This window comes from Hyla sarda, unplaced genomic scaffold, assembly GCF_029499605.1.
Source record: "Hyla sarda isolate aHylSar1 unplaced genomic scaffold, aHylSar1.hap1 scaffold_205, whole genome shotgun sequence".
Classification (NCBI taxonomy): domain Eukaryota; kingdom Metazoa; phylum Chordata; class Amphibia; order Anura; family Hylidae; genus Hyla; species Hyla sarda.
This window is the reverse complement of record NW_026608713.1, coordinates 399,500-413,377: the sequence shown is the minus strand read 5'-3', so window position 1 is coordinate 413,377 and position 13,878 is coordinate 399,500. Positions and strand designations below refer to the sequence as shown.

Genomic DNA, 13,878 nt, shown 5'->3' with positions numbered 1-13,878 from the left:
ATTCGCTCCATGGATTGGGGATATCTACAGAGTTTTTCAGCTTAAACCTTCAGGAAACTGAGGTAGGATAAGTGTGGGTTCTCTCTGTGCAACGACTTAATGGCTTCTTTTTTTGTAGATCTCTTTTTAAAATTCCATCTTTATTTCCATGGAGACTCTGGAGACTCTGGAGACTTAAGACTTTGGATTCCTTTTTCCTGAGTTTTCTTTGGTGCACAAAGAAAACAATTGCCTCCCCGTCGGGGAATCGAACCCCGGTCTCCCGCGAGACAGGCGGGGATACTCACCACTATACTAACGAGGAATGGGTATGGTGCTTGCCATCACGGTAACCTGCTTAAATGAAGACAGCAGCAATTTCCACCCACCAGATCTAGGCAGTAGGGAGAAAAAGGAGTTTGAGACTGGTACGGTCAAAAAAGAGGAGACGGACTGGCCCGTACGGGGATCGAACCCGCGACCTTGGCGTTATTAGCACCACGCTCTAACCAGCTGAGCTAACCGGCCATGTTGCGCATGTCGGCTGCCCCGGCCGACACCAGTGGGGATCTCACATGTGTCCCAGTCCTTAGAATAGGTATTGATAGCAGTGTGGAGAAAGGGAAGGGTGTCTCTTTCTCTGTCCTTGTCAGCTTAAACCTTAAGGAAACTGAGGTAGGATAAGTGTGGGTTCTCTCGGTGCAACAACTTAATGGCTTCTTTTTTTGTAGATCTCTTTTTAAATTTCCATCTTTATTTCTATGGAGTCTCTGGAGACTTAAGACTTTGGTTTCTTTCTACCTTTAAGGTTCCTTACGCTCCCTCTAGGATTTTACCTCCTTTTTCCTTAGTTTTCTAACTCATGACTTTGGGAAAAAGGGTCCCAGGTGACAAAATCAGTCGCTGAACGTCTACGTTATGCTCTGCTGCAAACTAATGTCAGGAATCCATTAAATAAGGCTCTGTCCGTGGGCATCTCCCGTACGGACGTTTGTTTCCCCTGGCCAATCTCAGCGGGCTCCTTTCGGCATGTGGTTTCGGCCTATTCGCTCCATGGATTGGGGATATCTACAGAGTTTTTCAGCTTAAACCTTCAGGAAACTGAGGTAGGATAAGTGTGGGTTCTCTCTGTGCAACAACTTAATGGCTTCTTTTTTTGTAGATCTCTTTTTAAAATTCCATCTTTATTTCCATGGAGACTCTGGAGACTTAAGACTTTGGTTTCTTTCTACCTTTAAGGTTCCTTACGCTCCCTCTAGGATTTTACCTCCTTTTCCCTTAGTTTTCTAACTCATGACTTTGGGAAAAAGGGTCCCAGGTGACAAAATCAGTCGCTGAACGTCTACGTTATGCTCTGCTGCAAACTAATGTCAGGAATCCATTAAATAAGGCTCTGTCCGTGGGCATCTCCCGTACGGATGTTTGTTTCCCCTGGCCAATCTCAGCGGGCTCCTTTCGGCATGTGGTTTCGGCCTATTCGCTCCATGGATTGGGGATATCTACAGAGTTTTTCAGCTTAAACCTTCAGGAAACTGAGGTAGGATAAGTGTGGGTTCTCTCTGTGCAACGACTTAATGGCTTCTTTTTTTGTAGATCTCTTTTTAAAATTCCATCTTTATTTCCATGGAGACTCTGGAGACTCTGGAGACTTAAGACTTTGGATTCCTTTTTCCTGAGTTTTCTTTGGTGCACAAAGAAAACAATTGCCTCCCCGTCGGGGAATCGAACCCCGGTCTCCCGCGTGACAGGCGGGGATACTCACCACTATACTAACGAGGAATGGGTATGGTGCTTGCCATCACGGTAACCTGCTTAAATGAAGACAGCAGCAATTTCCACCCACCAGATCTAGGCAGTAGGGAGAAAAAGGAGTTTGAGACTGGTACGGTCAAAAAAGAGGAGACGGACTGGCCCGTACGGGGATCGAACCCGCGACCTTGGCGTTATTAGCACCACGCTCTAACCAGCTGAGCTAACCGACCATGTTGCGCATGTCGGCTGCCCCGGCCGACACCAGTGGGGATCTCACATTTGTCCCAGTCCTTAGAATAGGTACTGATAGCAGTGTGGAGAAAGGGAAGGGTGTCTCTTTCTCTGTCCTTGTCAGAGGCGACATCACGAGTGCTAGGGCTGACTGTGAACTGGGAACTGTATTCGAAACTTTATTCCACAAGAGAAGGAATCAGAAAGTATAGGAAATAACACGGCACCTGGAAGAGTTTGCAATCTAAAAGCCATAGGCCTTAGGCATGGGCTACACGGGGCCTTGTTGTAGCGCCAGTGATTGAGGGAAAGCTGCAGTCCGCATTTCAGCTGCAACTAACTCATGACTTTGGGCAAACGGGTCCCAGGTGACGAAATCAGTCGCTGACCGTCTACTTTACAAGTTATTGACTCTGGTATATGCTGTGCTGCAAACTAATGTCAGGAATCCATTGGATAAGGCTCTGGCCGTGGGCATCTCCCGTACGGACGTTTGTTTCCCCTGGCCAATCTCAGCGGGCTCCTTTCGGCATGTGGTTTCGGCCTATTCGCTCCATGGATTGGGGATATCTACAGAGTTTTTCAGCTTAAACCTTAAGGAAACTGAGGTAGGATAAGTGTGGGTTATGCTCTGCTGCAAACTGATGTCAGGAATCCATTAAATAAGGCTCTGTCCGTGGGCATCTCCCGTGCGGACGTTTGTTTCCCCTGGCCAATCTCAGCGGGCTCCTTTCGGCATGTGGTTTCGGCCTATTCGCTCCATGGATTGGGGATATCTACAGAGTTTTTCAGCTTAAACCTTCAGGAAACTGAGGTAGGATAAGTGTGGGTTCTCTCGGTGCAACGACTTAATGGCTTCTTTTTTTTTAGATCTCTTTTTAAATTTCCATCTTTATTTCCATGGAGTCTCTGGAGACTTAAGACTTTGGTTTCTTTCTACCTTTAAGGTTCCTTACGCTCCCTCTAGGATTTTACCTCCTTTTTCCTTAGTTTTCTAACTCATGACTTTGGGAAAACGGGTCCCAGGTGATAAAATCAGTCGCTGAACGTCTACGTTATGCTCTGCTGCAAACTAATGTCAGGAATCCATTAAATAAGGCTCTGTCCGTGGGCATCTCCCGTACGGACGTTTGTTTCCCCTGGCCAATCTCAGCGGGCTCCTTTCGGCATGTGGTTTCGGCCTATTCGCTCCATGGATTGGGGATATCTACAGAGTTTTTCAGCTTAAACCTTCAGGAAACTGAGGTAGGATAAGTGTGGGTTCTCTCGGTGCAACGACTTAATGGCTTCTTTTTTTGTAGATCTCTTTTTAAAATTCCATCTTTATTTCCATGGAGACTCTGGAGACTCTGGAGACTTAAGACTTTGGATTCCCTTTTCCTGAGTTTTCTTTGGTGCACAAAGAAAACAATTGCCTCCCCCTCAGGGAATCGAACCCCGGTCTCCCGTGTGACAGGCGGGGATACTAACCACTATACTAACGAGGAATGGGTACTGGCCCGTACAGGGATCGAACCAGCGACCTTGGCGTTATTAGCACCACGCTCTAACCAGCTGAGCTAACCGGCCATGTTGCGCCTGTCGGCTGCCCCGGCCGACACCAGTGGGGATCTCACATGTGTCCCAGTCCTTAGAATAGGTACTGATAGCAGTACCTATAGGTACTTAAACCTTAAGGAAACTGAGGTAGGATAAGTGTGGGTTCTCTCGGTGCAACGACTTAATGGCTTCTTTTTTTGTAGATCTCTTTTTAAATTTCCATCTTTATTTCCATGGAGTCTCTGGAGACTTAAGACTTTGGTTTCTTTCTACCTTTAAGGTTCCTGACGCTCTCTCTAGGATTTTACCTCCTTTTTCCTTAGTTTTCTAACTCATGACTTTGGGAAAACGGGTCCCAGGTGACAAAATCAGTCGCTGAACGTCTACGTTATGCTCTGCTGCAAACTAATGTCAGGAATCCATTAAATAAGGCTATGTCCGTGGGCATCTCCCGTACGGACGTTTGTTTCCCCTGGCCAATCTCAGCGGGCTCCTTTCGGCATGTGGTTTCGGCCTATTCGCTCCATGGATTGGGGATATCTACAGAGTTTTTCAGCTTAAACCTTCAGGAAACTGAGGTAGGATAAGTGTGGGTTCTCTCTGTGCAACGACTTAATGGCTTCTTTTTTTGTACATCTCTTTTTAAAATTCCATCTTTATTTCCATGGAGTCTCTGGAGACTCTGGAGACTTAAGACTTTGGATTCCTTTTTCCTGAATTTTCTTTGGTGCACAAAGAAAACAATTGCCTCCCCGTCGGGGAATCGAACTCCGGTCTCCCGCGTGACAGGCGGGGATACTCACCACTATTCTAACGAGAAATGGGTATGGTGCTTGCCATCACGGTAACCTGCTTAAATGAAGACAGCAGCAATTTCCACCCACCAGATCTAGGCAGTAGGGAGAAAAAGGAGTTTGAGACTGGTACTGTCAAAAAAGAGGAGACAGACTGGCCCGTACGGGGATCGAACCCGCGACCTTGGCGTTATTAGCACCACGCTCTAACCAGCTGAGCTAACCGGCCATGTTGCGCATGTCGGCTGCCCCGGCCGACACCAGTGGGGATCTCACATGTGTCCCAGTCCTTAGAATAGGTACTGATAGCAGTGTGGAGAAAGGGAAGGGTGTCTCTTTCTCTGTCCTTGTCAGAGGCGACATCACGAGTGCTAGGGCTGACTGTGAACTGGGAACTGTATTCGAAACTTTATTCCACAAGAGAAGGAATCAGAAAGTATAGGAAATAACACGGCACCTGGAAGAGTTTGCAATCTAAAAGCCATAGGCCTTAGACATGGGCTACACGGGGCCTTGTTGTAGCGCCAGTGATTGAGGGAAAGCTGCAGTCCGCATTTCAGCTGCAACTAACTCATGACTTTGGGCAAACGGGTCCCAGGTGACGAAATCAGTCGCTGACCATCTACTTTACAAGTTATTGACTCTGGTATATGCTGTGCTGCAAACTAATGTCAGGAATCCATTGGATAAGGCTCTGGCCGTGGGCATCTCCCGTACGGACGATTGTTTCCCCTGGCCAATCTCAGCGGGCTCCTTTCGGCATGTGGTTTCGGCCTATTCGCTCCATGGATTGGGGATATCTACAGAGTTTTTCAGCTTAAACCTTAAGGAAACTGAGGTAGGATAAGTGTGGGTTCTCTCGGTGCAACAACTTAATGGCTTCTTTTTTTGTAGATCTCTTTTTAAATTTCCATCTTTATTTCCATGGAGTCTCTGGAGACTTAAGACTTTGGTTTCTTTCTACCTTTAAGGTTCCTTACGCTCCCTCTAGGATTTTACCTCCCTTTTCCTTAGTTTTCTAACTCATGACTTTGGGAAAAAGGGTCCCAGGTGACAAAATCAGTCGCTGAACGTCTACGTTATGCTCTGCTGCAAACTAATGTCAGGAATCCATTAAATAAGGCTCTGTCCGTGGGCATCTCCCGTACGGACGTTTGTTTCCCCTGGCCAATCTCAGCGGGCTCCTTTCGGCATGTGGTTTCGGCCTATTCGCTCCATGGATTGGGGATATCTACAGAGTTTTTCAGCTTAAACCTTCAGGAAACTGAGGTAGGATAAGTGTGGGTTCTCTCTGTGCAACGACTTAATGGCTTCTTTTTTTGTAGATCTCTTTTTAAAATTCCATCTTTATTTCCATGGAGACTCTGGAGACTCTGGAGACTTAAGACTTTGGATTCCTTTTTCCTGAGTTTTCTTTGGTGCACAAAGAAAACAATTGCCTCCCCGTCGGGGAATCGAACCCCGGTCTCCCGTGTGACAGGCGGGGATACTCACCACTATACTAACGAGGAATGGGTATGGTGCTTGCCATCACGGTAACCTGCTTAAATGAAGACAGCAGCAATTTCCACCCACCAGATCTAGGCAGTAGGGAGAAAAAGGAGTTTGAGACTGGTACGGTCAAAAAAGAGGAGACGGACTGGCCCGTACGGGGATCGAACCCGCGACCTTGGCGTTATTAGCACCACGCTCTAACCAGCTGAGCTAACCGGCGATGTTACGCATGTTGGCTGCCCCGGCCGACACCAGTGGGGATTCTCTCGGTGCAACGACTTAATGGCTTCTTTTTTTTTTAGATCTCTTTTTAAATTTCCATCTTTATTTCCATGGAGTCTCCGGAGACTTAAGACTTTGGTTTCTTTCTACCTTTAAGGTTCCTTACGCTCCCTCTAGGATTTTACCTCCTTTTTCCTTAGTTTTCTAACTCATGACTTTGGGAAAACGGGTCCCAGGTGATAAAATCAGTCGCTGAACGTCTACGTTATGCTCTGCTGCAAACTAATGTCAGGAATCCATTAAATAAGGCTCTGTCCGTGGGCATCTCCCGTACGGACGTTTGTTTCCCCTGGCCAATCTCAGCGGGCTCCTTTCGGCATGTGGTTTCGGCCTATTCGCTCCATGGATTGGGGATATCTACAGAGTTTTTCAGCTTAAACCTTCAGGAAACTGAGGTAGGATAAGTGTGGGTTCTCTCGGTGCAACGACTTAATGGCTTCTTTTTTTGTAGATCTCTTTTTAAAATTCCATCTTTATTTCCATGGAGACTCTGGAGACTCTGGAGACTTAAGACTTTGGATTCCCTTTTCCTGAGTTTTCTTTGGTGCACAAAGAAAACAATTGCCTCCCCCTCAGGGAATCGAACCCCGGTCTCCCGCGTGACAGGCGGGGATACTAACCACTATACTAACGAGGAATGGGTACTGGCCCGTACAGGGATCGAACCAGCGACCTTGGCGTTATTAGCACCACGCTCTAACCAGCTGAGCTAACCGGCCATGTTGCGCATGTCGGCTGCCTGGCCGACACCAGTGGGGATCTCACATGTGTCCCAGTCCTTAGAATAGGTACTGATAGCAGTACCTATAGGTACTTAAACCTTAAGGAAACTGAGGTAGGATAAGTGTGGGTTCTCTCGGTGCAACGACTTAATGGCTTCTTTTTTTGTAGATCTCTTTTTAAATTTCCATCTTTATTTCCATGGAGTCTCTGGAGACTTAAGACTTTGGTTTCTTTCTACCTTTAAGGTTCCTGACGCTCTCTCTAGGATTTTACCTCCTTTTTCCTTAGTTTTCTAACTCATGACTTTGGGAAAACGGGTCCCAGGTGACAAAATCAGTCGCTGAACGTCTACGTTATGCTCTGCTGCAAACTAATGTCAGGAATCCATTAAATAAGGCTATGTCCGTGGGCATCTCCCGTACGGACGTTTGTTTCCCCTGGCCAATCTCAGCGGGCTCCTTTCGGCATGTGGTTTCGGCCTATTCGCTCCATGGATTGGGGATATCTACAGAGTTTTTCAGCTTAAACCTTCAGGAAACTGAGGTAGGATAAGTGTGGGTTCTCTCTGTGCAACGACTTAATGGCTTCTTTTTTTGTACATCTCTTTTTAAAATTCCATCTTTATTTCCATGGAGTCTCTGGAGACTCTGGAGACTTAAGACTTTGGATTCCTTTTTCCTGAATTTTCTTTGGTGCACAAAGAAAACAATTGCCTCCCCGTCGGGGAATCGAACTCCGGTCTCCCGCGTGACAGGCGGGGATACTCACCACTATTCTAACGAGAAATGGGTATGGTGCTTGCCATCACGGTAACCTGCTTAAATGAAGACAGCAGCAATTTCCACCCACCAGATCTAGGCAGTAGGGAGAAAAAGGAGTTTGAGACTGGTACTGTCAAAAAAGAGGAGACAGACTGGCCCGTACGGGGATCGAACCCGCGACCTTGGCGTTATTAGCACCACGCTCTAACCAGCTGAGCTAACCGGCCATGTTGCGCATGTCGGCTGCCCCGGCCGACACCAGTGGGGATCTCACATGTGTCCCAGTCCTTAGAATAGGTACTGATAGCAGTGTGGAGAAAGGGAAGGGTGTCTCTTTCTCTGTCCTTGTCAGAGGCGACATCACGAGTGCTAGGGCTGACTGTGAACTGGGAACTGTATTCGAAACTTTATTCCACAAGAGAAGGAATCAGAAAGTATAGGAAATAACACGGCACCTGGAAGAGTTTGCAATCTAAAAGCCATAGGCCTTAGACATGGGCTACACGGGGCCTTGTTGTAGCGCCAGTGATTGAGGGAAAGCTGCAGTCCGCATTTCAGCTGCAACTAACTCATGACTTTGGGCAAACGGGTCCCAGGTGACGAAATCAGTCGCTGACCATCTACTTTACAAGTTATTGACTCTGGTATATGCTGTGCTGCAAACTAATGTCAGGAATCCATTGGATAAGGCTCTGGCCGTGGGCATCTCCCGTACGGACGATTGTTTCCCCTGGCCAATGTCAGCGGGCTCCTTTCGGCATGTGGTTTCGGCCTATTCGCTCCATGGATTGGGGATATCTACAGAGTTTTTCAGCTTAAACCTTAAGGAAACTGAGGTAGGATAAGTGTGGGTTCTCTCGGTGCAACAACTTAATGGCTTCTTTTTTTGTAGATCTCTTTTTAAATTTCCATCTTTATTTCCATGGAGTCTCTGGAGACTTAAGACTTTGGTTTCTTTCTACCTTTAAGGTTCCTTACGCTCCCTCTAGGATTTTACCTCCCTTTTCCTTAGTTTTCTAACTCATGACTTTGGGAAAAAGGGTCCCAGGTGACAAAATCAGTCGCTGAACGTCTACGTTATGCTCTGCTGCAAACTAATGTCAGGAATCCATTAAATAAGGCTCTGTCCGTGGGCATCTCCCGTACGGACGTTTGTTTCCCCTGGCCAATCTCAGCGGGCTCCTTTCGGCATGTGGTTTCGGCCTATTCGCTCCATGGATTGGGGATATCTACAGAGTTTTTCAGCTTAAACCTTCAGGAAACTGAGGTAGGATAAGTGTGGGTTCTCTCTGTGCAACGACTTAATGGCTTCTTTTTTTGTAGATCTCTTTTTAAAATTCCATCTTTATTTCCATGGAGACTCTGGAGACTCTGGAGACTTAAGACTTTGGATTCCTTTTTCCTGAGTTTTCTTTGGTGCACAAAGAAAACAATTGCCTCCCCGTCGGGGAATCGAACCCCGGTCTCCCGTGTGACAGGCGGGGATACTCACCACTATACTAACGAGGAATGGGTATGGTGCTTGCCATCACGGTAACCTGCTTAAATGAAGACAGCAGCAATTTCCACCCACCAGATCTAGGCAGTAGGGAGAAAAAGGAGTTTGAGACTGGTACGGTCAAAAAAGAGGAGACGGACTGGCCCGTACGGGGATCGAACCCGCGACCTTGGCGTTATTAGCACCACGCTCTAACCAGCTGAGCTAACCGGCGATGTTACGCATGTTGGCTGCCCCGGCCGACACCAGTGGGGATCTCACATGTGTCCCAGTCCTTAGAATAGGTACTGATAGCAGTACCTATAGGTACTTAAACCTTAAGGAAACTGACGTAGGATAAGTGTGGGTTCTCTCGGTGCAACGACTTAATGGCTTCTTTTTTTGTAGATCTCTTTTTAAATTTCCATCTTTATTTCCATGGAGTCTCTGGAGACTTAAGACTTTGGTTTCTTTCTACCTTTAAGGTTCCTGACGCTCTCTCTAGGATTTTACCTCCTTTTTCCTTAGTTTTCTAACTCATGACTTTGGGAAAACGGGTCCCAGGTGACAAAATCAGTCGCTGAACGTCTACGTTATGCTCTGCTGCAAACTAATGTCAGGAATCCATTAAATAAGGCTCTGTCCGTGGGCATCTCCCGTACGGACGTTTGTTTCCCCTGGCCAATCTCAGCGGGCTCCTTTCGGCATGTGGTTTCGGCCTATTCGCTCCATGGATTGGGGATATCTACAGAGTTTTTCAGCTTAAACCTTCAGGAAACTGAGGTAGGATAAGTGTGGGTTCTCTCTGTGCAACGACTTAATGGCTTCTTTTTTTGTAGATCTCTTTTTAAAATTCCATCTTTATTTCCATGGAGACTCTGGAGACTCTGGAGACTTAAGACTTTGGATTCCTTTTTCCTGAGTTTTCTTTGGTGCACAAAGAAAACAATTGCCTCCCGCGTGACAGGCGGGGATACTCACCACTATACTAACGAGGAATGGGTATGGTGCTTGCCATCACGGTAACCTGCTTAAATGAAGACAGCTGCAATTTCCACCCACCAGATCTAGGCAGTAGGGAGAAAAAGGAGTTTGAGACTGGCACGGTCAAAAAAGAGGAGACGGACTGGCCCATACGGGGATCGAACCTGCGACCTTGGCGTTATTAGCACCACGCTCTAACCAGCTGAGCTAACCGGCCATGTTGCACATGTCAGCTACCCCGGCCGACACCAGTGGGGATCTCACATGTGTCCCAGTCCTTAGAATAGGTACTGATAGCAGTGTGGAGAAAGGGAAGGGTGTCTCTTTCTCTGTCCTTGTCAGAGGCGACATCACGAGTGCTAGGGCTGACTGTGAACTGGGAACTGTATTCGAAACTTTATTCCACAAGAGAAGGAATCAGAAAGTATAGGAAATAACACGGCACCTGGAAGAGTTTGCAATCTAAAAGCCATAGGCCTTAGGCATGGGCTACACGGGGCCTTGTTGTAGCGCCAGTGATTGAGGGAAAGCTGCAGTCCGCATTTCAGCTGCATCTAACTCATGACTTTGGGCAAACGGGTCCCAGGTGACGAAATCAGTCGCTGACCGTCTACTTTACAAGTTATTGACTCTGGTATATGCTGTGCTGCAAACTAATGTCAGGAATCCATTGGATAAGGCTCTGGCCGTGGGCATCTCCCGTACGGACGTTTGTTTCCCCTGGCCAATCTCAGCGGGCTCCTTTCGGCATGTGGTTTCGGCCTATTCGCTCCATGGATTGGGGATATCTACAGAGTTTTTCAGCTTAAACCTTAAGGAAACTGAGGTAGGATAAGTGTGGGTTCTCTCGGTGCAACAACTTAATGGCTTCTTTTTTTGTAGATCTCTTTTTAAATTTCCATCTTTATTTCCATGGAGTCTCTGGAGACTTAAGACTTTGGTTTCTTTCTACCTTTAAGGTTCCTTACGCTCCCTCTAGGATTTTACCTCCTTTTTCCTTAGTTTTCTAACTCATGACTTTGGGAAAAAGGGTCCCAGGTGACAAAATCAGTCGCTGAACGTCTACGTTATGCTCTGCTGCAAACTAATGTCAGGAATCCATTAAATAAGGCTCTGTCCATGGGCATCTCCCGTACGGACGTTTGTTTCCCCTGGCCAATCTCAGCGGGCTCCTTTCGGCATGTGGTTTCGGCCTATTCGCTCCATGGATTGGGGATATCTACAGAGTTTTTCAGCTTAAACCTTAAGGAAACTGAGGTAGGATAAGTGTGGGTTCTCTCGGTGCAACAACTTAATGGCTTCTTTTTTTGTAGATCTCTTTTTAAATTTCCATCTTTATTTCCATGGAGTCTCTGGAGACTCTGGAGACTTAAGACTTTGGATTCCTTTTTCCTGAGTTTTCTTTGGTGCACAAAGAAAACAATTGCCTCCCCGTCGGGGAATCGAACCCCATTCTCCCGCGTGACAGGCAGGGATACTCACCACTATACTAACGAGGAATGGGTATGGTGCTTGCCATCACGGTAACCTGCTTAAATGAAGACAGCAGCAATTTCCACCCACCAGATCTAGGCAGTAGGGAGAAAAAGGAGTTTGAGACTGGTACGGTCAAAAAAAAGGAGACGGACTGGCCCGTACGGGGATCGAACCCGCGACCTTGGCGTTATTAGCACCACGCTCTAACCAGCTGAGCTAACCGGCCATGTTGCGCATGTCGGCTGCCCCGGTCGACACCAGTGGGGATCTCACATGTGTCCCAGTCCTTATAATAGGTACTGATAGCAGTGTGGAGAAAGGGAAGGGTGTCTCTTTCTCTGTCCTTGTCAGAGGCGACATCACGAGTGCTAGGGCTGACTGTGAACTGGGAACTGTATTCGAAACTTTATTCCACAAGAGAAGGAATCAGAAAGTATAGGAAATAACACGGCACCTGGAAGAGTTTGCAATCTAAAAGCCATAGGCCTTAGGCATGGGCTACACGGGGCCTTGTTGTAGCGCCAGTGATTGAGGGAAAGCTGCAGTCCGCATTTCAGCTGCAACTAACTCATGACTTTGGGCAAACGGGTCCCAGGTGACGAAATCAGTCGCTGACTGTCTACTTTACACGTTATTGACTCTGGTATATGCTGTGCTGCAAACTAATGTCAGGAATCCATTGGATAAGGCTCTGGCCGTGGGCATCTCCCGTACGGACGTTTGTTTCCCCTGGCCAATCTCAGCGGGCTCCTTTCGGCATGTGGATTCGGCCTATTCGCTCCATGGATTGGGGATATCTACAGAGTTTTTCAGCTTAAACCTTCAGGAAACTGAGGTAGGATAAGTGTGGGTTCTCTCTGTGCAACGACTTAATGGCTTCTTTTTTTGTAGATCTCTTTTTAAAATTCCATCTTTATTTCCATGGAGTCTCTGGAGTCTCTGGAGACTTAAGACTTTGGTTTCTTTCTACCTTTAAGGTTCCTTACGCTCCCTCTAGGATTTTACCTCCTTTTTCCTTAGTTTTCTAACTCATGACTTTGGGAAAACGGGTCCCAGGTGACAAAATCAGTCGCTGAACGTCTACGTTATGCTCTGCTGCAAACTAATGTCAGGAATCCATTAAATAAGGCTCTGTCCGTGGGCATCTCCCGTACGGACGTTTGTTTCCCCTGGCCAATCTCAGCGGGCTCCTTTCGGCATGTGGTTTCGGCCTATTCGCTCCATGGATTGGGGATATCTTACAGAGTTTTTCAGCTTAAACCTTCAGGAAACTGAGGTAGGATAAGTGTGGGTTCTCTCTGTGCAACGACTTAATGGCTTCTTTTTTTGTAGATCTCTTTTTAAAATTCCATCTTTATTTCCATGGAGACTCTGGAGACTCTGGAGACTTAAGACTTTGGATTCCTTTTTCCTGAGTTTTCTTTGGTGCACAAAGAAAACAATTGCCTCCCCGTCGGGGAAGCGAACCCCGGTCTCCCGCGTGACAGGCGGGGATACTCACCACTATACTAACGAGGAATGGGTATGGTGCTTGCCATCACGGTAATCTGCTTAAATGAAGACAGCAGCAATTTCCACCCACCAGATCTAGGCAGTAGGGAGAAAAAGGAGTTTGAGACTGGTACGGTCAAAAAAGAGGAGACGGACTGGCCCGTACGGTGATCGAACCCGCGACCTTGGCGTTATTAGCACCACGCTCTAACCAGCTGAGCTAACTGGCCATGTTGCGCATGTCGGCCGCCCAGGCCGACACCAGTGGGGATCTCACATGTGTCCCAGTCCTTAGAATAGGTACTGATAGCAGTGTGGAGAAAGGGAAGGGTGTCTCTTTCTCTGTCCTTGTCAGAGGCGACATCACGAGTGCTAGGGCTGACTGTGAACTGGGAACTGTATTCAAAACTTTATTCCACAAGAGAAGGAATCAGAAAGTATAGGAAATAACACGGCACCTGGAAGAGTTTGCAATCTAAAAGCCATAGGCCTTAGGCATGGGCTACACGGGGCCTTGTTGTAGCGCCAGTGATTGAGGGAAAGCTGCAGTCCGCATTTCAGCTGCAACTAACTCATGACTTTGGGCAAACGGGTCCCAGGTCACGAAATCAGTCGCTGACTGTCTACTTTACAAGTTATTGACTCTGGTATATGCTGTGCTGCAAACTAATGTCAGGAATCCATTGGATAAGGCTCTGGCCGTGGGCATCTCCCGTACGGACGTTTGTTTCCCCTGGCCAATCTCAGCGGGCTCCTTTCGGCATGTGGTTTCGGCCTATTCGCTCCATGGATTGGGGATATCTACAGAGTTTTTCAGCTTAAACCTTAAGGAAACTGAGGTAGGATAAGTGTGGGTTCTCTCGGTGGAACGACTTAATGGCTTCTTTTTTTGTAG

At 47.2% G+C, this 13,878-nt stretch overlaps 5 non-coding genes across 5 annotated transcripts; all 5 read right to left on the bottom strand.

The window, feature by feature from the left end:
- Nucleotides 1-433: 433 nt before the first annotated feature.
- TRNAI-AAU (transfer RNA isoleucine (anticodon AAU)) lies at nt 434-507 on the bottom strand. Its single transcript has one exon. It is a non-coding gene; the product is annotated as a tRNA-Ile (tRNA).
- A 1,179-nt stretch (nt 508-1,686) lies between these two features.
- On the bottom strand, nt 1,687-1,758 carry TRNAD-GUC (transfer RNA aspartic acid (anticodon GUC)). Its single transcript has one exon. It is a non-coding gene; the product is annotated as a tRNA-Asp (tRNA).
- A 2,692-nt stretch (nt 1,759-4,450) lies between these two features.
- TRNAI-AAU (transfer RNA isoleucine (anticodon AAU)) lies at nt 4,451-4,524 on the bottom strand. Its single transcript has one exon. It is a non-coding gene; the product is annotated as a tRNA-Ile (tRNA).
- Nucleotides 4,525-7,708: 3,184 nt separating this feature from the next.
- On the bottom strand, nt 7,709-7,782 carry TRNAI-AAU (transfer RNA isoleucine (anticodon AAU)). The gene has a single exon. It is a non-coding gene; the product is annotated as a tRNA-Ile (tRNA).
- A 3,862-nt stretch (nt 7,783-11,644) lies between these two features.
- TRNAI-AAU (transfer RNA isoleucine (anticodon AAU)) lies at nt 11,645-11,718 on the bottom strand. The gene has a single exon. It is a non-coding gene; the product is annotated as a tRNA-Ile (tRNA).
- Between the last annotated feature and the right edge of the window lie 2,160 nt (nt 11,719-13,878).